This window comes from Anomalospiza imberbis, chromosome 2 (assembly GCF_031753505.1).
Source record: "Anomalospiza imberbis isolate Cuckoo-Finch-1a 21T00152 chromosome 2, ASM3175350v1, whole genome shotgun sequence".
NCBI classification, from domain to species: Eukaryota; Metazoa; Chordata; class Aves; order Passeriformes; family Viduidae; genus Anomalospiza; species Anomalospiza imberbis.
In genome coordinates, this window is record NC_089682.1 from 98,745,013 (window position 1) to 98,767,867 (window position 22,855).

Consider the following 22,855-nt stretch of genomic DNA (forward strand, 5'->3'; position numbering starts at 1 on the left):
ATCCCTGTCAAGTCATCTCTGTGCCAGCATTATGATAATATTAAATGAAAAATACTGTGACTTATAGAAACAGCCTTTTTGTCACCACAAGGATTTTCTAGACTAATTTCACAGAGTTTGTAGCAGTTTCGATGGAGCAAAGCCAACTCAAAACTGAAGAGACATACTTTGAAAATGGCCTGAGAAAGTAGTCCCTACCCATTGCAGGGGAGTAGGAATAGGGGATTTCTATCTTTATGTATCATTCCCAATGAATGTGGCCCACTTTGGGTACTGTTCACACTTGGAATCCCAATTCAAAGATCAGCAGACAAGATCATATAACACATAAAGATATTTGTTGACAGAATGCAGCAACTCCTTTGTTAGACACTTTCACTTTTTTTTATTACCATCTAATAGGTCTTAGATTATATATTGGCATATTTCATGCCTAAATACTGTAGCAAAAATATATCTGCTGAAATGCCAGTAGTTGCTTTTAAATGGAATAAAAGATATTAAAGATCTCTTGATACATGATAATGATGCTAAATATATCAATAAAAGTAATTTCCAAAGTAGTCCTGAGCTAAAGTGCTTTCTTCTCCTAACCACAAGCAGTTTATAAAATGACATTAAGACAAAACTCACTTATCCACTCCCTGGTCGGAGTCTTTGGATAAAACAGAGACATCCCACCTTAGTGACTCATTTATTGAAGTACCTTCGTTTTACAGTTTATACCATAGAGAAGCCTGAAAAAATAGGAGTTTTTGAGCATGGAAATTCACCTGGGACAAATTACATGTCTCCACCTGGAACAAAGGATTGCCTGGAAGGTAAATCTGAAGTAAAATCTGCCTTAACATAGATAGGCACAGAGTGTCTGGTAGCAGACACATGGTTAAGAGCTTCAGTGCTGAATAAAGAAGCTCCCATAAAGCTCCTCAGGCTACAGGGGTCCTCCCTTTGACACTGACTCTCCACAGGAGGATCTTCAAGGTTGATTATAAACAACATGGCAGGTATTCACAGGAGGAAAATACAAGCATATCCATTGCTTGGGGTGTAGCACAGGGTGCACTTACTTGGACATGATTTGGACCTCTGTCAATCAGTCAATTTGCTCTGATAGAGTACAATTCCCATGCAGATATCTGATGTTGCACGTGGCACCTGAGTGCCAGTTAAAGCTGAAGATGGGCTCAGGCCTCCTATACACCATGTCATGTTTTGTGACTCCATACAGGTATCTTGGATACCTCAGGGTATGTGAAAATACACTCAATTTTTTCCAGAGAAGTCACCACTGAATGAAGTCTGTATTGGTGATACCCAGCAGAGAGGATGACTTCAGGTGCTTATTTTCAGAAATGCAGATATCTTTCCTCTAAGGGACCTGGTGTTACTAGAACCTCTGAGGATTTTTAGTCAGGCTGTTCTTCTGTGGATGCTTGATGTTGCTTCCCAGAATGATGGAATTCAGAGTGCCTTTGGGAGATCTTTTCTGCAGCTAATATTGAAAGAGCCTTTATATGTGCACTGGCTTCAGCTGGAACAGAGTTAAATTTCCTCATAGCAGGTGATATGGTGCCATGTTTTGCATGTCTGACCAAAAACTCCAGTTTTTAAGTACTGCTGAACAGTGTCTGCAATCGGCAAGGTCTTCTGTTTCTCACTCTGCCACCCTCCAGTGAATAAACTGAGCTAACATGAGTCTGGGAGGGGACAGAAGTGGGCAGCTGACCCAAACTAATCAGAGGTGCTTCATGCCTCACAACGTCATGCTCAGCAATAAAAAGGGAGGTGAGGGGGATTTACATAGGTTAGCCATCTTTAGCTTGGGACCTGGCAGGGTGTCAGTCTACTGCTTGGAAGGTGGTGAACAATTGTCTTTGTATCAATTTTTTTGTTTCGTTTTCTGTTCTTCTTTCCTCTTTCACTGCTTCTTTGTCTATGAAGCCATTTTTTTCTTGACTCATGAGTTTTACCCTTTCTTTTTTCTTCCCTTGTTTCACTAGTGATAGAGGGCAAGCAAAAAGAGTGAGAAGCTGTGTGGTGCTTAACTGTCTACCAGGGTTAATCCAAAACAGCATGGCATAAACAAAAATACTATTTTTGTATCCATTTTTTTTTCAGGTTGCCAGTGGTTGGTTTGCATTTCACGTGCCTAAGACAAAGATCAGAAAAAACAAACTTTATTGATTGGCAGCAATTGGCAAACATACCAGTTTTGTGCTTGAGGCCAGACTGGAAAGTAGTCACACCATCTCTTGTGCAAATTAATCTTTGTTTACTGACATTTACCTTTAACTACAGTGCTGCACATATTCTAAATCACAACAGAAAGGCACATGTTAGAGGACAGAATGTGTTGTGGCCAGGTTCTCTTGGGTTGCACCCAATTAAGGCTCCAAGAAAGATACTGGACTCTGTTGAAGGGTATGCTGTTCACAGTTTGGTTTTGTTCCATTCCTGGAAGCCTTTTTCCTCCCCCTCTCTCTCTGCATTTCCAGAATGACTGCCAGTTACATCTGCTTTTCAGCAATTGAAAATTTGGATGGGTAAGCAGCACAGATGTGATTGCAGAAGCTGCAGTGTAAGTCACCAAACCCCTTTGATCTTATGGGTTTATCAGTGGTGATATATCTGCAGAGGCTGTTTGACAATTTGGCAAAGGCCAGCAGAAGTTACTGACTCTGTAATCAAAATTTCCTGTTTGGCTTGTTCCATCCCAACAGTCCTGTAGTAAAAGGCTATCCTCTTTTATTGGAAATTATATTTCCCTGTTATTTAATGAAAGGCTTCTAAAATTATAACTCATCTGTAATTAATTAAAAACAGAAGGAATAAACTTCTTCCACGTATATGACCAAGGGCCAGATTCTGCAATGAACTGTATAACCTGTGAAAGTTTATTGAGGACTCCCGAGTTGTTTGGGCTGTAGATTACTGAATCATGTGGCACAGAATCTGTATAAGGGAACAGAGAAGGAGATGTAGTTGAGCTTCACACATTTCCATCAAATATCATGGAATCTCAAACTTGTTTGCTACATGAAACTTGACCGTCCTTGACTTTGTGTCTATGAATCATGTCTAGGTTACTGTGGATCCAGGCCTAATACCAGGCAAGGCTTTTGGGTTGTGAATCCTAAGGACAGATGATTCCCAAATACCGTAGTCCCCAGAGACACCCCTGTTTGCAGCACTTCTGCTTTTAGCTGAGTTGGTGCCACCCCTTCCCAGCACAGGAACTCACACAGCACCAATTCAGAACAGCTATAGTTCTGGATCCTGTCAGAAGATGGTAAGACCATATAGTATACCTAATTATCCCTGTGTCCAGCACAAGGCACCTAGGCCCCCACACAGTAATCTGGGCTGCACTTTGAGGCCAGACTTGGAGAAATATTGTGTTGCAACATTTAGCTGTGTGGCACCAAACCCTCAACCAGAAAGCAAAGGTGGTTAATATCAGTTCAAGTACAATCATTAAGCCCATTCAGCTACTGTTGTTTCTTAAAATGTATTTTTAATATAATGAAGCTTCTTATCCAGCAGAGTAAGCAGTGAATTATTTAGTGCATAAACTCTTGTGAAATCCAAACTGCTGTTATTGGCAGACATGGAAGGCCAATAGAAAATATCCTTGGGCATGTCTAATAAAGGAAACAATGTTTTTGTTTGTTGGGAGGATTCAGGGTTTATTTATGTGCTGACACCCTGAGTGGAAGAGAGGAGCATACAACAAAAGGGGTTTGACAGGGCCAGCTGGCCCACAAAGAAAAGATATTTGTTCCTTAAGCAGACTGCAACTTATTAGCTATTTATTTTACTATTTTTCCTTACAATGCCATTGGAGTCGTTCTCTCCAGCAGGTATTTTTCATGTCATCGATTTGGTGTGTAATGGGGTTTTTGAGTGTGGCTAATATGTAGCTGATTATTTAGATTTGACACTGAAAAGAACCTTCTGTTGTGTATGACCTGGTGACTGACTGCTTGGAGGAAAGAAATGTGGAACTCAGATATTAAAATTATCAACTGAAAAGATTTACACAATTGACTCAACAGCATTATATAAAGCTAATCCCTCAATAAAGAGTTGCTTTTCTTGCTGTTTCCCAATCCTTTCTCTTTCTAAAAATGGTTTTTCCTATTTTTTTATTCTTTTTTACAGTTGCACCCAGAGGCTGCACCAAGACTGAAGGTTGTTGCACTAAGAAAGGGGAAAAACAAATCCTAGAATGTCCAAGTCAGATGGGCTACTTTGATAAACAGTTGTATTGAAACTTCAGGCTAATATTTCTCAATCAAGAGAGATGGGATATTGAGATGGGTGCTGTCTTTGACTAACCTTTCAGATAATGGGCAATGGAGCTGGTGAAGGGTCTAGAGAACAAGAAATATGAGGAGCAGCTGAGGGAGATGAGGGTGTTTAGACTGGAGAAAAGGAGGCTCAGGAGAGACCTTATCTCTCTCTCCAACTACCTGAAAGGAGGGTGTAGCCAGGTGGGGTTCAGCCTTTTCTCCCAGGTAACCAGTGATAGGACAAGAGGACATAGTCATAAACTGCACCAAGAGAGGTTCAGGTTGGACACGAGGAAGAATATTTTTACTGGAAGGGTGATTAAATACCAAAACTGGCTGCCCAGGGAGGTAATGGAGTCACCATTCCTGGAGGTGTTAAAGAAATGATGGGGGATGACACTTGCCGTGATTTAGTTGACAGGGTGATGTTCAATGATCTTGGAGGTATTTTCCAACATCTATGATTCTATAAATCCAGTTCTATAAAAGTATTTCAATTTATATTTTACACCCAGAAAATTTCAATGGAAAGGATAACATTTTGTAACTTGTTTAAGACTTGTCCCGTAGTGCTTACAATAATAGCTGTTATCATGAGACATTTATTCTTCCCTTCTTTCCTCCTCATAAGTTCTGGAAAGGAATGTAACATTTCAGAACTGACCTTAGGTCCACCTTTTTAGACATATTATATATGAGACTATTATTACAACATCTTAGAGTCTCATAACATTTAATAAATTCAAGCTCATAACTTCCCACTGATTTAGTGGCAATTATTCACAGTGTTACACTGTTTCCTATATTAAGCCATCCCAAATTCTTTTAGGACCTTCCAATTAAATTTGCTTGAGAGAATTGATAAACAAAAACTCCTCCTTTCTGAATATTAATGACAAAAATGAATATTATTTTGGGGAGATGCGAATATAAGTGAAACCTCCATATGCTGAGAGGTAAAATTTCCAGCTGTCACATTGAAAACCATAGTTTTATGTGTGTGGTTACTCCTTTTCATTCACTGGATAGTTGCATTATGATAGGAAAAAACTTCTTACAAATAGCAAGTGTGGAAATACCAAATTTCAGGCAGATTTTTTAACTGGAAGGGTTAAATGTATTTGTGGGCAAAAAATGAAAAAAAATTGATGAAACCTGTAACTTTTCAGAATGAACATCAAGACATGTGGCTAGATAGAGGTGGGACAAAACCACAGTGATATCATAGGAAGAGATGTGTGAGCCAGAGAAATTGTGAATAGATATGAAAATGTAACTGAATAAATGGGAGTAGCTCAACAGGAACTTCATCTGTTGGTATGGGTGGAGGCTGAAAAATTTTTTTCTTTAATGCCATAAGAGCAGTGAAAAAGCAAGTATGATAGGATGGGAGACAGATTAAGGAAAGTTAGAAATCCTAAGGAGTGTATACTGTTTTTTCTTACTATTCATATGCTATAAAAAGTTTCAACTTTTTTTTTGAAAAGGGAATATAGTGGAAGAATGTATTTCTATTTCTATATGTTTTGCTTCCAAACTTGTTTTCTTTAATTGAGCACTACCAGCTCTTAACAAGATAAAAATAACTAAATTTCAGCAATGTTGAGCTGTTTGAACCATTTCATAGGAAATAAGAATTTCAAAAACATTGATTCAAACCCTGATCTGAGCTTAGTTAAAGGTCTTCTTGATCTTAGTAAATTCATTCTGGTCAACCTGAATAACATCTCAATTAAACACCCGCCTCCCTGGTATTCTTCCTCCAGCCCTGACCTCTCTTTATATGATGACTCTATTCACACCTTTTAAATGCTGCCATTTCTGACACCTTTGGTTAGACTATGTTTTTTCACAGCAAACTGGCTGGCAGGTATGGACTCTCCTGTTATTTTGACTCTTGACTCAGAGCACAAAGCACTTCAGAAGAAAATCCTCACAATAGTCTAGCTTGAATATATGTGATATCGACCTCTTCCATTCCAGCTAGGCAAGGTAAAGGATATGCGCGATACCGTTAGTGAGATACAGAGACTTGTGCAGTCCTGGCACAGAGATGTTCTCTTCAGTATATTTGAGGAAGTCAGAAGCACGGAGATGATTGATTTATTTCTTTTTTTCCTTTTATTTCAGGTGCACTTGAGTAGCATTAAGAACAACTTGAAACAAATGGAAAGCCCATTCTAGTGGGCCAGCTTCATCCTTGAGATGGAAGAATTGTTGGGCCAAGTATAAATGTTGAACCTTCAGAGGCTTCCCTTAATAGTTGTGCATGAATAGTGGTGAGGATGAGGAGGAAACCTGCTTTAGTACCACTCCCAGCTTCCCTTTAATTCTCACACAAAGGCACACACTGCTGTTATATGCCCTGCTCTCAACAGGAAATTCTATAAGCCTTACAAATATATCACCCTAGTAATGGACAACCACGGCAGAAACCAAAAGCTTTTTTTCCAAAGTTACCTTTTCAGATTTCTCCAACGGACCACTGGAGAAAGTGGAGGTTTTTTTGACACAGAGACTTTTAGAACATTTATGCTTTTTAACAGAACAGTTCCATAAGGGTTCAAGTACAATTTGGCACCTGAGAAATACTTAAAAGACTACTGAAGTAATTTGGATCCCTTCCATTTATTCCAACAATCTATGGATATATTTTTATTGTCTTTAATTTTCTCTTTCAGATATATTGTATTCTTCTGTTTTGAACATGTGACCAGCCTGGAGTCTGCAGTCAGATTAGAAACTTCACCCAGTCTAAGTGCAGAAGCGCCTCTCTTTTCAAAGTTAGTTCCACACACCCCTCCTCTTTATTTTCCTTTCCCTCAAAACTCAGTATAAATGTCAGCTTTCAGAAAGAGACTCCTATCGAGGGAAATGTTTTCTGAGACAAGGGAATATCTTCACTTATGTTAAATGGTTTCCAGCTGGCTAATTTTCCTGTTTAGACCAGGGTTTTAAAATATTTTGAATTATACAAAAATTAAAAACCCACCACTGCCTTTTTTGAGTTATGTACCTCTTTAGGCACTTGAGTCATCTGTGATAGGAAACTGAGCTACTACTGAGTGACACTTAAGAGTTTACCTTAAGTATAAAGGCTTGCTCCCCTCTCTTTCAAATGGGACTGAGTACACGAAGAAACTGGTGGCACACAGGTATCTACGCTTATGAGGATAGGAAGAGAAAAAATAAAGTTCATGATCTGACAGTGCTGGTAACACCTCTCTGCACTGGAATGCATGACTATCACAGAGCAGCTGATCAGAAGTGCTAGTTACATTTCCAGAGATGCAAGCAGGACAGAAAGTAGCAATTTAAACTCTTGGAAAGCTTAGGAAATCACTCCATTTATTTTGATCTCATCATTTTTAATAGACAACCTGAGGAGTGTGAGGACAGCTGACAATGAATGTGATTGATTGACTGTGAATCCAAAAATACTGTGCTTCAAGTCAGGAATATGAATACATCAAAAAAAAGTTTCTGTTTTTAAAAGGGGGGCAAAAAAGAGGAGAGAGGCGACTGTGCAGCATGAAAAACCTCATCATTTCCTCTGTAGGAGAGTGCTCTGCAGCTAGCTACAAACCTCATATTCACAAGGCAAACAAAGCATCATTTTTTAATGACTCTTCTGAATACATTTTTGCAGCAGCTTGCCTAGACCTGCTTGTCATAATGGTTTCTTCAAACGCTTTTTAAAGCCTGTGATGTTCAAGGCCCTAGCCTTCCCCCTCTCTTGCTTGTTTTTTATGTGTCACAGTTGTCAACTAAAATAGAGCACCTAGCCTTTGTTTCAAGATGGTACCTGATCAATATCATCAATCCGTCTCACTCCCTCTCCCTCTCCCTCTCTCGCACTCTCTCTCTCTACAGCTGTATCCATTTCCTCCTGGCAAAAAGGGACTTTATGAATAAATGATACTGAAATGCTGAGGGTTCAGATACTAAATAATGAATTTCACCACCAAAAACACAACAACTTCTCCAATCATAAAATACCGCTCCTTCCATATTGATTGTGCTTTGGCAACTAGATGCAGTGCTAGGCTTCACTCTGCAAGGTGTTTAAAAAGAAAAACAGGTTTACTCAGGATTTATCATGTATGGAAAAATGTAATATCTAAGTAGGCTGTCTGCTAATGTCTGGCATAATGTTTCTTCATAATGGTTAACCCTTTTGCAGGGAGTGGAATAAGAGTGCCTCTCTCTCTAGATGGGAACTTTGCTTCATGGGACATTACAGTAAGTGTGTCATCTATTCTGCGCTGTTCTACGGTTACTAGCTTAAAAATGATAATGCAAAGCTCCTTGTATGTTTTGAATAGCAGCTGTGTGCAGGGAACAGAGGATTCGTTAGCAGGACCGGGTCCTAGGTCAGGAAAGCTGCAGCTGCTGTTCATCCTAATGTTGCTGGGTGCTGGGTTTGCGGCTCACTCACTGTTGCATGCAGTGGGTCAAGGTTTCGGAGCATTTGTTGTCTGCTCAAATGTGACTTGCTTTCCTATTTCCCTCATGAATGGTCTCTGCTGGCGCATTTCTGATGTGCAAAGAATGCCAGTATCCGCTATCAGAGAGAAGGCTGGGGTCAGGGGGGGTAGATTCATGGCATGTGATTGGCAAAACCTGCCTTCTATCAAGTTGTAGGCTAACTTTTTTGACTGAAATGTTCTGTGTCTGCCTATAAATTTGCTTTACTACCTATTAATGTCAGAGAAGTTTCATTCTTAATTAGGTGAAATGAGTAGACTTTGTTTTATGAGGAATCTCATATGTCCCACCTACAAGCTTCTTTGAGAGAGAGAGGGGGAGAGAGAGATAGATATAGAGATATATATACATCGTTCAAGTTCAAGGCATGATGTCACTCAAGTGAAAAGCCAAAGTACGTAGGGTGTTTTTTTAAGAGTAAACATTTCAGTGCTTTGATATATTTGGCAAATCTATTAGTAATTTTTGCTATTGGAAAAATATTCTAAAATCGATTAGTCAGACTGCAAGTAAAATATATTTTGTTCTGCATTCTAACAAATTTGCATTCAACAATAAAAGCTCTGTGGCTTGTGTTCCTATTTCAGGGGTAATACCCAGTGCTGTGGTGCTTAAATGTTTATTCAAATGATGCATATACATTTTTACATCTTCATTTATTTATTTATTTTAACTTATTTTAGTGGGGGAAAATACAGGCATTAATTTAGAGCTACTGATGCAATGAAATAGAGGAATATATTTGAGCTATTAGCTGCTTCAATCTCCTGCCCACAAATAATTGATGAGTTTCTATTAAAGATTGACAAGCCGGCAGACTGCATAGCATTTTTTACTAGAAAATGCACCGTAGTTAGCAAATATGCATTATACCTTGTATTCTGTTGCTATAAAGTAATAGTTTTGGATTTGAATTTTGTTTCTTATAGACTTATTGGCTGGTATTAGATTAGGATGGATTTGCATGAAGAAAGAAAAAGAGAGACAGGGAGAGAGAGAGAGAAAGAGAGAGAAAGCGAGCAACACATGCACACACATCAGAATTCTCCTTTGCCATTTTTTATGTGTTGTTACTGACTGTTTCATGTAAATTTTTTTAGAATTCTCTTCAACACATCTTCTCTCTTTCTGGGTTGGACTATTGGGATGCATCAAAAAATGTACAAATGTAAATTCTAGTAATGCTAGCTGAGCCTATGAAGAACAGCAAGCTCCTCACCAGCATTGTTCATATATAAGCAGAGTGATAAAATGCCTAAATAATTTTATCCTCATCTCTGCTTTCTATGAGAAGTTATGCATTTATAAAATAAAATGAGGAAAAAATAAGTAGAAAATCCTTTATGCATAATTTTAATACATAAAGAAAAAATGAATCTGTGTGAAATGATAAGTACTCTAAGGTTTTTTTATAATATATTTCCCTGTGATATGTATAATCAGAAAGATTTCTTGCTATTAGAAGCAAATATTTTAAGACTTACAAGCTGTCTGTAAACTCACTTTGGTTTTTTTTCTTATGATGTTTTGTTTAATAAATATACTTGTACTTCATTCTGTATAACATCATTCTTATAGAAGACACATGGTCTTTAGTAACATATTAGGAGGCAAGCTGAAGCATCTTTTCTCTGAAATCAGACTTGGCAAGAGAGGGGAGATAACAAGGGGAAAAGAAGATCTGGATATTTTAAAATTCGAAATCTTAAAATGTGCATTATCAAATAAAGAGTAATTACATCAGCTTCTTTTTTATTTACAACATCTGTGGTTTTGATTTCACCTTTAAATATCTGATCCTAGGCAACAAGATAAACAATCACAAAAATTAGAGCTTACGTGCGATTTGAATTAGCTTTATTTATTGTTACCACATCATTTTAATTTGTGTCAATAAAATGTAATTCTTATTCCAGAATTCTTGTGCACTAATGAAGAAACAAAACCTATTATTTTTAAGTTGTACAAAACCTCTATAGTAAGATGACTATTCAGGGCAAATCTTTTTTTTTATTTCAGTATTTATTCGCTGAGATAACCCCATCTAGCAAGCAGTCAATATGCTGATGTGTACAGGAATATTTTTGATGACACAGATCTTTTAAGGCAGATTGTCTGTCTACATGCAAATAAACCTATATATGTCACAAATCAAAAGTTTCTTGTTCAGAAAACTCCACTTGCTAGATAAATAGACCTGCATACATTTTTGACTTGTAGTATATGTTCTATAGTAGGCTGTGCAATAGGATTTAATTTGACTCTATGGATTCAAATATTTGTTACTGCCCACTTTGGGGAGACAAAAATTAAAATGGTTTGGTGCCTTACAAGATAAGTAAGAAATAAAAACAGAAGCTGAAGTATCTTAGAAATGCAGAAGGTACATTATTAAAAAATAATAGAATAAAAATACTAGGGAATATCTTTGTTATGTGTAATGTTACTGGCTACATATCTTAGCTTCATTTTGTATTTATGAATATATTTTCAGTAGAAGGATAAATAGGTGAAAATAGTTCACTACCGTATGATTTGTTTTATCCTTAGGCATTGCCTGGGGTTACTGGTACAGCCCTGGCTCTCAGTACCGAAAAGTGAAATGTGCAACAATGAAAATTTTATTAAAACGTATGTTAACCCATTACAGTATGTTCACTTCCAATTCTTTGTAAGAATGCGTGATGTATCATTTTGTGTGTGTCATTTTTTTAAAAAGATATGAGTCAAGTAGAAGAGCAAATTTAATGGGAGAATTTTATGGGAAACATTATACAAATGGTAGAGTGTGCGATTCCTATTATTAAAATAATTTGTCATTGTATGAAAAAATGGTATAAATTTCAAGAAAGAGTCTTCTTTAGTTATCTGCCCTTTTTTAATGACAGCAGCTTTTGTGCAGTAAAGGCAGACACGTTTTCAAGCAAAGCCCATTTCAGACCAGAATTTCTGAGAGCCCTATTAATGTTTCATGCTAATCAAGGAGAGTGGGAAATAGAGCTGACAGGTGCTTTCTACTCTGCTTATTCCTGTCTTCCTGCATTAGACATTACTAGCTAAAAAAGAGCCAATATAGTTCCTTCCCAGTACATGTAGTGGCAAGGGCAGGAATAAAATGCTTCTTTTTATAAGTTTATAGTTGTTTTTCTTATTGCCTTCACTGGTAACATCCACAAATGTATAGATGTAATGATTATTAATAAAAATCTATTTTACTTCAAACCATGACCTGAATTGGACCCTGAAATTTCCCCCCAGTGCACTTTGAAAACTCAAGAGCGCTTGCAGCACATCTGAGATAAACTGAGGTGCACCTGGGATCCTTGTTTTTTTGGTAGTATTTCCATCTGAGCCAGGAAGAAACATGTACCTTTACTCTAGGACAAGTCTTTTTGATTAAGGAATGTCAGGGTGAGGAACAACAGTAAACTCTTCAAGAGGCAGCTTGAAGACAAAGTGTGAAAGTTGCAGCAGGCATTGCTGGGAGCTGCCCTTTGCCACCCTCCCCTACCCCAGGTGCCTGACTTGTACCCCAGCGTTAGCAGGCAGAGCAGCAGCACTCTGTAGGAAGCACTCAAATCCCAGAAACAGCTCCAGGAGAGAGGGCAGGACTGAGCAGTCCCACCTGGCTGAGTTTAGGTGCACAACTTAGGAAGACTGGAGGCTCTCAAAGGCACGTGTCTCCGGTGCCTGTGCGAAAAGTTTCGGTGCTTCCTTTGGGAAGCCTGCCTCAATAGGCTCTTAAATGCAGATGCAAGTCAGGTGCCCAAGTGAGGAAGACCAGACTGTAGACAGTGACAACAAAATGGCTGAAGTCTGCAAGCTGGGATTTGGTCAATCGTTATTTGTACTACACGCACACACCAGGAATTTCATACCTACAGCTGCTAGCAGTCCTTACCTTATCTTTGCTGGAATAATCAGGAAAAGAAGAAACCAAGCCCACTATTACAGTATATTGCTTTTCTCTATGCAAAGCTGACATCGTTAAACCATCCCAATTGTGCATGGCACTCCACACAGCTATTTTTTCATGTGAATTATAACATATAAAATAATAATTCAGAAAATATTGATTTACTAAAGTATCTCTACAGACCTTTTGAGCATTGAAAAAAAAGTTGCATTTGCATAATTGAAATTACTTTCTATCATAAAATTTAATTGAGGCACATCCCTAATCAGGAACATTTTATAATGATTTAACTCTTGCTTACCTTGATTTTGGTCACTAATAATTTCTGCTTTAAGTTGAAGTAATATATACATTCATACACATTTGAATATGTATGAATCCAACTTAAGTTTATATTAAGAATAAGAATCAGTTTAGCTATATTCATTTAAACCAGGGTAGCCTTTCCCCATGACATTGAGATAAATTTATGAAAAATTTGTAATTATAACAGGAGAACAATTACCACCTTTTTCTGTCAAGACACAAACCAGTACTGCTTATTTGCTTATTTTAAGGAGATTGCCAGCATGTTTCTATTATATTTATTTTGCTTTTAAGAAGACTGATTTCTACAGTGAATCATGTCCACATACAGACTCTTAATCAGTACAAAGAAATACTATTAGAACAATCAAGTTGAATTTCTTTCAGGAGTTATTTCACAATGTCACTAGAATCCTCTTGAATAATGATGGTCAAGAACAGGAGCACATAGCTTGTAGTATCAAAAGACTTGGGCCTATATTGTCCTGTTTACTGTGTCAAATATTGTGTATTTCCATTTTTTTCTTAAAAATAAAGAAGCTTAAATAAATATTTTGTTTCAGTCAGAAGCACGTATCTTTTAACATAAATTTGGAGATAAGTGAACCATTTCTCTCTACATGTGTTCTGCCAAGTTGCCACTGTCTACGTGCCTCACGTAAGAACGAGAATGGTCCCTACAGGATAGGAAAAAGCATTATTATTTTGTAAAGAAGAAGTTGTCAAAAGAATAATTCATTGGACATTCAAAGAATGAAATTCTTTAAGAGCAAGGTCTTCATATTTTTTTAATCTTAAATTTGCCCCATAATTTTTAATAAACTTGTTTTCATCATGCACCAATCTTTATTTCTTGTTTAAAGGACTGATGCAATGAGACCCAAGAGGATTTCTTTTTTGACTTTGAGACTTCCCTACTATGGTGGGGGACCTGAGTAGCTTTAGCCATTTTGTCATTGGAGCTCAAACCTATGGAGAGAACCTCAGAAGTGAGAAGCCTCCTCTTCATCCTTTGGATAATACAACTTCCATTGCCAAAAGCCCTGCAAGCACACCCTGCCCTAGAATTCCCTTAGCAAATGCCTAAACCTTGCTTAGATCTGGCCTCTAAGCTTAGGGAAGGGTATGTAAGCAAGATTCATTATGATGAATTTCCACTTGGGAAATGTTCACCACAAAGCACAAATATTTAGAGTTGTATAGTGACTCTACAAGACTGTAGTTGCCGTTACCATCACAGATTAGTGCAGTATAATGTGACTGCTGAAGGTTGCCTCCACAATCTGTTCTTCTTTCCAAGTCACTTTTCTTTCCCTCAGTGCAAAAGGGACTAGAGGAAAGACGTTTTCATAGGACCAATCATGGTTTCAAAACTCACTGATGATTCTAAGTAGGGATTTTCTTTTATTCATTCTGCAACCCTGAATAACAGATTGTAGTGTGCTAAAGCACTGAAACACTCTGCTGTAAGTTATTATGAAGAAAGATCTGCTTAATCCTAAACCATTTAAAATTAAATATTTTCTTTCTGTTCTTCTTTCTGGAACAGTCTCTTAAAGACTGAGATTGAATATGTGCATGTATGCATTAGTGTGTTTACTTCTTTGCTATCTTAGTAAACAAATGAAGGTTTCAGTGTGTTCTTCTGAAAGCTGTATTGGGAGCCTTCCCAAAACCCAGCAATAAATCCAGAAGATCAGGTTTCTAACACAGACCTTGGGCTGGACTCAAAAGGTACCTCCTAGCAGGTACTAAATGCTGTTTAATTTCACCTACTTAAAACAGGTATTACTTTCATCAAAGCAGAAAAATTGGTTGCTTTCATAAGAGTTTGAGACCTTGGTGGAGATAAGTGCATGTGCAAATAGTAAACTGCATACGCACATCCACATTCCAAAGCCCATAAGCCCATTGTCATTAAATCTCAATTTCTTAATTTACTCTACATTTACATTTATGCAACTAAGATTTTGCATTCGTGCAAATAGGCTGTGCCTGGGAGAGTCCCGCTGGGACTGTGAAAGGAAGCCCATAGAAGGCTTCACACTGATATTTCAAAGGCTTCAGCTTCTGTGCTCTATATCTATGAATACATATCCCTTGCTCAAAACTTGCTTACTCCTTCCCCCTCCTCATCCTGCCTTCTCTGCAATAATTCATAATATGACTGTTTATGTATTAAGACCTTTTGCAAACAATATTATCACTCTTACTCCCTCAAGACATCTTAACTAAGGCCATTTGGTCCATTCTGGCAGATACCTTGTTTATACCGAATTCCAAGTTAAAAAATCCCTTCCTGAGATGATTACAAATTTGAGATACAAAAACCATATCCAGGGTAAGAAAAATGTAGCTAGAGTTTGTGTTTGGTTTTCATTAACTGTCCTTTGACCTCTGAGTCTTACAGCCACCTTTCAAATTAACATCCTTGGAGCCAATATTTTTAAGCCCCTTTTAGGTGTTGGGGGAGGGGGAAAAGGTGAGCTTATCCCTAGAAGCAATCAATTGTCTCCTTAAAAAGCATATGGGCAACTCTCTTGTCCACACACTGATCTGGAATTCAGAGGTAATGGCAGGGCTAGAAATGAAGCCAAACTTGTTGCCTCTGAGCTCAGGCTATGGAAGGAAAATGCTTGGCCATAGCAAAGGAGCCTAAAAGAAAGGCAGTTTGCACCTTTTGGGTTAAAATGAGCCAGGCACTACAGATTTCCATCTATGTTGATATGCTCTGACAAACACTTTAATTAGTAGGACCAAATTCTGCTTTAATTTATGCAAGTGAAATTTTATTGGTTTCAACAGAGTTAGTTCTTCTGTAATTGAGAGAAGAATTTGGCCCAGCATCTGTAATAAATCATTAATGAGCATGTAGTAAGATAAGTTTTAATGATTAATTAACAATGTATTTTTTGGAGAAAAGTATTCTTAACATGCCCTTAATGTATCAAGTGATAATTACAATATTAAGAGCCTAGTGATTAAAGCAATTAATTATATGCTTAATTTATTTACTAATTAAGCTTTAATATATGTATAGTTAAGTAATTGCTAATGAGTATTTCACATTTGCTAAACAGGTCTGGCAGTAATTACATGGGAAACACCATAAAATGATTCTTCTAGTGATTATATGAAAAAATTTACAATATTCTTTGGTGGTTTTTTTCTTTCTTTTTATTGGGCTTTTTTTCCCCCTAAATGAATTTCTTGGCTTGTGTTTTCCTCCTTGGTGAGCAAAATGTTTACTAGGATGCAAGTTTCATAGGTCTGAAAGGTCAGTGTTTCTGCATGCATATGATGAAATGCGCTTCTGAAGCACAACTCAGTCATGCCTACTTGAAAACAGTGATCTTACCCCCTTGTGCACACGGAGCTAAAGCCTGAAGTTTTCTTAGCCTCTATTCAGATCTTAGGCAAAATTCTGGCTGAGGTTAATGGGAGTTTGCTGTTAAGACATAGCTCTTTGTTCTTTGGCTATGCAAGAACTTTTGCCTCCTGAGCCGGACCCTTACCTCCTTAATTCTTATATAATGCAGGAAAGAGACATGCATTTTTCAGTCCGATGTGGGCTCCTTCATTTAGAGCATATGCAGCATCTGTTGTTGCAGTCCTTTTTTAAAGTCCTATACTTTTCACAGTAAAGTGGATAAAAGTTTTGTCTAAGCAAACAACAGGACAATAGAATCACTTTTAGACTGACAACACACAGTGAACTCCCAAGGTCTTTATTCATTTAAATTCCTATTGCCTCCTAAGTGAAACCCAAAGCCCGAACTTCTGGTCCTTGTCTGAGTTGTGTCACAAACTAGAGAAGTACAGATAGCCCCTCTTTTTCCACCTCTTTGCCTTTGTTGGTCCACACATTGCCTTCAGCGAGATATTACCGCAGTGTAGATTCTGAAATGCTTAAAAGTACGAATGGCAGCGGCATACTGCATGTGGCATGGTTTGGTGGAAAGACACTGCAAAACATAGAGAAGTGTTCAAGAAAGGGTTAGTGTTACTATGGCTGTAATTATTTCTTAATCCACTAGGAAATAAGTGAGCAAGACACCTACCCATTGACTTGTTAGGGTGGAGCCTGGTAATGGGACAATCCCTAGCCTAGTTACCAACCCCTAGCTTTTGCAGCATAGAGGTCTGGAGATATTTAAGTAGTTTTCCTCCCTTTCCTAATCTTATGCTTTCTTCTCTCACTTAATGCTTGTTTGTATTTCTGCAAAATCCCATCTGCTTCCCCTGCTGTTTTTTAAGTTTGGAGCCTGGGGACACCATCCCCTCAAGTCTTCTGTCTGGATACATCTTCTCAGTGCTCTAATTTGTATTTAGCAGGTGAAAGTGCGTGTTGACCCAGAGCACATTCCTGGGAGGGCAAAATTAAATAGGTTCAGTAGGTCTGGGATGCACATAAACAGGTCTTAATGTAGTGTGTATTCTCATCACATGCATTAATGAAGTCAGAGATGGACTGAATCTAACCAAAGCATGAGGTCTTTGTGAATTCCTTATGCTGTCACCAGGTCAGAAATGGACAGGAGTGACATATGGACTCAAGGGACTACATTCCAAACACAGGGCTTAGCCTTGTCTTGCATAGAGCCTTCATTTTCACCAGGACTCCACACATCTACCTGACTGGTAGCATGCAACAAACCCAGCACAATCTGTGGTAAAAAACCCACAATCATTCCCAAAGACAGATAAGATTACATATATATGGCATACACCCTTACTCAGTTATATAAGAATGCATTCTTCTTTTAAAATTGGTGTTTGTATTTATTTTTTGTATTTATTTAAGAGAAAGAAAACAAGGGATAAGGGCATAAACTGAAGATAGGGAGTTACTGAACAAGATTTAAGAGTTGCAAAAGCACATATCTATTTTATAAGAACATTAGAAAGGAATTTCAGCCAAATGTCCTCCCAAAGGAATCAAGCCAGTAGCTGAGTGACTTCAGCACTCACTGACACCAGGGAGAGTTTCGAGCACCAAGTATCTCCTAAGACTGACAGACATTATCTTGAATGATCTTTGTAGGCATGTTCTAGAGAATCAAATAGAGATGTTGCCTTCCACATGGGAACAATTGCTGTAACCTGACATGGTCTGGAAAACAAAATTCTTCCATAAGAACTTCATGGATTCCATTATAAGTTTGGGGTAATTTGGGGGTTCACAGAAGGAAGATTATCAACATTAGTGCTCTATTCAGATTGCAGTAGTGACAGTGCTGAGACTGATTATCAGTGGTCAGGAAAGATTCATTTTTACTTTGTTCCATACTTTGTCCTAGCCGTGGCCAGGGGGTTCACCTTGTTCTGAAGAACTCAAGACCAACCATGAGAGCTATGGATTTTTTTATGTAGGTCTTAATGAAGTTAAAAAAACCTGGTAGGATTTAACTTTATCTAAAATATCAGAAAACCTATTTTCTGACTGTTCATGTGGTAGAATCCTAATCAACAAAACAGACTAGACAATTCCACAAGTGCTCTGCTCTGCTGGCACCACAGTATTGCTTCTTTGCCCACATGATGCGTTGAGCTTCCACCCAGAAAAAAACATATTCTGTGGAAGATGGGTATGAAGGGTTAGAGTCCTCACTTCATTTTCAGACCACTGGAAGAAGCTGGATTGGTGCTGACATGTTTAACACAGAAGGAACATAGCACTTGGCCATCTCCTGTGGTCTGTAAATCTATGCAGGTGAGGGGGTTACAGATGGACTGCAGAATGCTTTGTCCCTAGCTGACTTTTGAAATAAAGACATGTCTGAATGGCAGGCTGACAAAATTGTGATCCATAGTTCAAATTGCTCCAAAAAGGAGTTAAATTTTGGTTAGAGTATGGTGTTAGTAAAACCAAGGTTGCGGCTTTGGTCCCCATATGGGCCATTCTCATGGAAGTCTCTTTTAAGGTTTAATTTTTTTACTGTAGTTCTTCTCTTATCAAGGTCCACATAGAAAAGAAATTGCTGACAGTAGGGTACAAAATCATGATGCCCAGAAAGCTTGATATTTTCCTTAGAAAATCCTTGCTTTTACCTCACCAGGACTTTTTTCTCAGTAAGGTCTTTGTAATAGTCACTAGGAACTGGAGAGCTTGGAGCAAAAAAATGGAAAATTAAATCATCTGCAGATGGCCTTCTTCATCCAATCAACCTAAAGAGTTCTGTGAATTTTTAGAACACATTCATAGGCTTGGTTGGTACTAGAAAATTAAATGGAGGTCTCTTTTGGACAATATTTTCCTCTTTGTCCCATGAAGTGTATTGGGCATCTGTAAGTTTTATGGAAACTTTAAAGACAGAAATTACAGGAACGAAATTACAGGAGCGAAATATGTTGGGCAAAGTTTTGAGACAGCTTTAGATTCCTCCTAAAGGACTGCAAGGAAGCTAGGTTTCTACCACTCTACATTTTTATTCTTTTGTTCCATCTCAAGTTCATACTGAGCACACCTTTGTGTTCCTAACCCATGTGTAGCCCCCACAGCTATGTGCAGTGCAATGGTCATTAGCAGAATGTATCAGAAGTGGCTACAGAGGCTAAATAAATTTAGCACCTATGCTGTTAAATTAACACAGGTCAGGCATTGTTCCTTCTCTCTGAGGCCAAGTGTCATGGCAAGACTTGCACCTACCTATTTAAACTTTCCAACAAAACAGGGAGGACATCTTCACACCTCCTTTAGGGAAAGATCTGTAGTGTGTTCCGTCTCTTGAACAATATCTAGGCATTATTCAGCACAGCTCTAATCAACACAGAGCAAAGCTATGCCAGGCTGTTAATGGTTAAACTGACACTCAAAAGACAGGTCAATGCTTGAAGCTGTGCCTCATTGTTCTTATATTTCCCATTATTGGTGTAGGAACAGCTATGTTATGATGGAAGATACTCTGGAAGAAGCATCTAAGAAAATCTGCAGTGAGAACACCGTACATTCATTGCGCCTAATTACTCATGTTGATTCAGAAATGAGCTCCCTAGGCAAAATGTATTTTACTTCACTAGGTATTTTTATGGTAGTTATGTCAAGGACTCCTTTATGAAAATCCCACTGATTAAAACAATGGAAATTCCCAACAGATGTCAGTCTCATCTGAGGAATTCATCAGCTCTTTCGAAAGACCTGCCCGAAAAATTACCTCAGAACACAACACTTTTAGTAAAGGGTGGTGATGGTAGTGTTTATCGACAGAGGAAGAAATCGGAAAAGTAGGGCAGAACTGTGAGAATTGTCTGGCTTAAGACCCAAGACTTCTACCTGGTCAAAAATCAAACCAAAATGACCTTTTGCTTGCACATCAATGACACAAGCATTTGGCATTGGGTCCTGAATTAGCCTTGCAACTTTTGGGATTAAACCTAGAATAACTTCTGATTAAACTGGCTTAGCAAACGGATTGATTTGTCTTCATTTAAGTAGCTGGACACAAGGCACAAAACATGTCCATCCCAGTTCCTGATTTAGTGTCACACACAGCTCCCTAAGACACTTTCCCAAATGAGTGTAGTGTGGATAACAGCCTAGAGCTTCAACACTCCTAGAGCAGCTTTGATGTGTGGCTTTATTGGAACAGATCTCTTTGAATGGAATATTGGTTGGGATGTTATTGTAGCTCTTTCTCTGTCCTCCACAAGGCACTTTAGAAGCATTGGTCACTCATTAAGTATGTAATGCAAATATCTATTAATTTCTTGAAAATATCTTTTGTTTAGTCTGCCTTCTTTTTTGATCATGATGCAGCATTACGCATTTGGAATATGAGACAGAAATCTTAGAAATAAAAAGCTATCCTTGAGATGTTATTTCCACTTTTTTTTTCTCTGAGTTATGTATTTTTGTTGTCTCCACTAGTTTTAACAACTGCTCAGTAATTCAGAAGGGAAGGCTTTAATATTTACAATTTCAGTGATTTAATAATTTTCTTTTTTACTATCTAATGGATTAATTTAAAGGCTTTATGCTGACTCCCAACTTTTTTTTTTTATATAATTATTTTTGGTTTGATTTAAATGTATTAGCTAAACAGCCTCTGGTTTATTTCCTGTAGGAGAAGGAAACATTCAAAGTTACCAAATATTTTACTTCCAGTGACTGGTTTACCACTTATTGCTGGCTTCAGAAAGGGTCAATGCCAGCATGGTTTTTCCCAAAAGCAAGACAGTAGTTCTCTCATTGAGTAGAGCCAGCTTTTTTCCTCTCTCTCTCTTTTTCACTGCCAATTCCACTACTGATCTTGTGCAATAAAATGTGCTTGTCAACGAAAATGTCAACTAAGTTTAAAAAGAATAGTCTGAGTAAAACTAAAAAGTAAATTATTTAAGTAGAGTTGTAGTTGAAACTTGAAAGAATTTTGTTTGGTGGTTTTCTTTACATCATTCTGCCAATGGAGGAGGAACTCTGAATTCCTAACTAGTGAAGCCCTGTCATAAGTGGGGCTGACAGTTCACATTGAAAATTCTGTTTTCTTCTTTCCCAGGAAAGCAAGTCAAAGTTAAACCAACAAACTATTGTTGGCAAGTGCCTTACCTTTGTTCTGTGCTTCCTTATAAATTAACCACTTCTGTTTTCTAGGTTGCCAGTAAATGGAATTCCTAGAATTTAGGGTCTTATATTAGCTATATTATTTTAAGATGTTGCTGCATCCTTTTAGACAGTGGCTGGATTTAGAACATGTGAGAATCTCTGTCACAGCTTGCTCACAAATGGTAATGAATAAAAAGGAAATAGACTGTAAATTTTGGTTAGTACATTATGAAAGCAGTTATAAATGGGACCACCAGCTCCCAAAGTTTGTAACAGTAAAATATCAGTGAAATTAAGACATTTCTGTGAACGCATCAACACTGTGTCTTGTCTATCAGTATGATGACATACTGAGTTTTGTACTTTTTTGCATACAAAATTTCACTGTAATGGCCGAGACCGGACATTTGCACATTAGAGTTGGAATGTATCTAAATGTAAAAAAGAGCTGAATTTACTGTAGAATTGCTCTTAATAGCATTGTATGCTTGGAACTCTCTATACTCTCTATAACCATACTTTTTTTTGTATATATATCTATATATACATAACCTCTATTCTCTACTAATTGACTTATCAGTATATTCTACAGTATATACATGGCCAGTTCATTAAGGTTAATTTGTTCAAAAATATTAGAAGCATTAATTTCTGGCTTATAGCTAATGTCTGCTCCCAGCCAGTGTCTTGTTTCATCATTAGTGTCAGCTAAATTATAACTCACACCCAACTGTTTTTACACTATCTAATAGAATCAATTGATGCAATGGTTGACAAGATGCTGTTTTGCATTTTGTCATCTCACTAATGCACATGGCTTAAAGGCATTGGCATCCATAATGTGGGGCAGTTTTGTAGGAAGCACAGAATAGGCTGAAGCTGCAAGGGCCATTTTCATAAAATATTAATGAAATTGAAAAATACACTGGGGTTGAAGGCTTGTCTGCTAAATGTAAGGTAAAATCTATTCTGTTCTGCTTTCTGATGACTGTAATTAGCAGCCCTAATTAAAAATTCAAACCTTGTGTATATTTGAAAGCATGAATCTTAGCTCTCATAGTGTTTATTTCCTTTACAAAGTATTTTATTTTACAACACTAATTGAACAGGATCCTTCCTAGCCTGACAGCCGCAGCTGGCTGGAGCCAGTTTATGTATCCAGTCTCTCTAGACTACTTCCTTTTGTAAGCAATAAAACATCTTTAAAAAACATGTATATGCTCTCTATGAGCCATTAACTCTGTGTCACCCAGTGTGGAACTGGCCATCCGCACACATGCATTGTTGTTTCCCTCACTTAAAAGTGACCTC

At 37.7% G+C, this 22,855-nt stretch overlaps 1 long non-coding RNA gene across 1 annotated transcript in view; it reads left to right on the forward strand.

Annotated features, from left to right (window-relative positions):
* The first annotated feature begins 8,277 nt into the window (after positions 1–8,277).
* LOC137467101 (uncharacterized) overlaps positions 8,278–22,855 on the forward strand; it is a 180,472-nt gene continuing 165,894 nt past the window's right edge. The window contains exons 1-2 of the long non-coding RNA XR_010995405.1: positions 8,278–8,396; positions 8,479–8,537. This is a non-coding gene — a long non-coding RNA (uncharacterized lncRNA). The remainder of the gene's footprint in view (positions 8,397–8,478; positions 8,538–22,855) is intronic.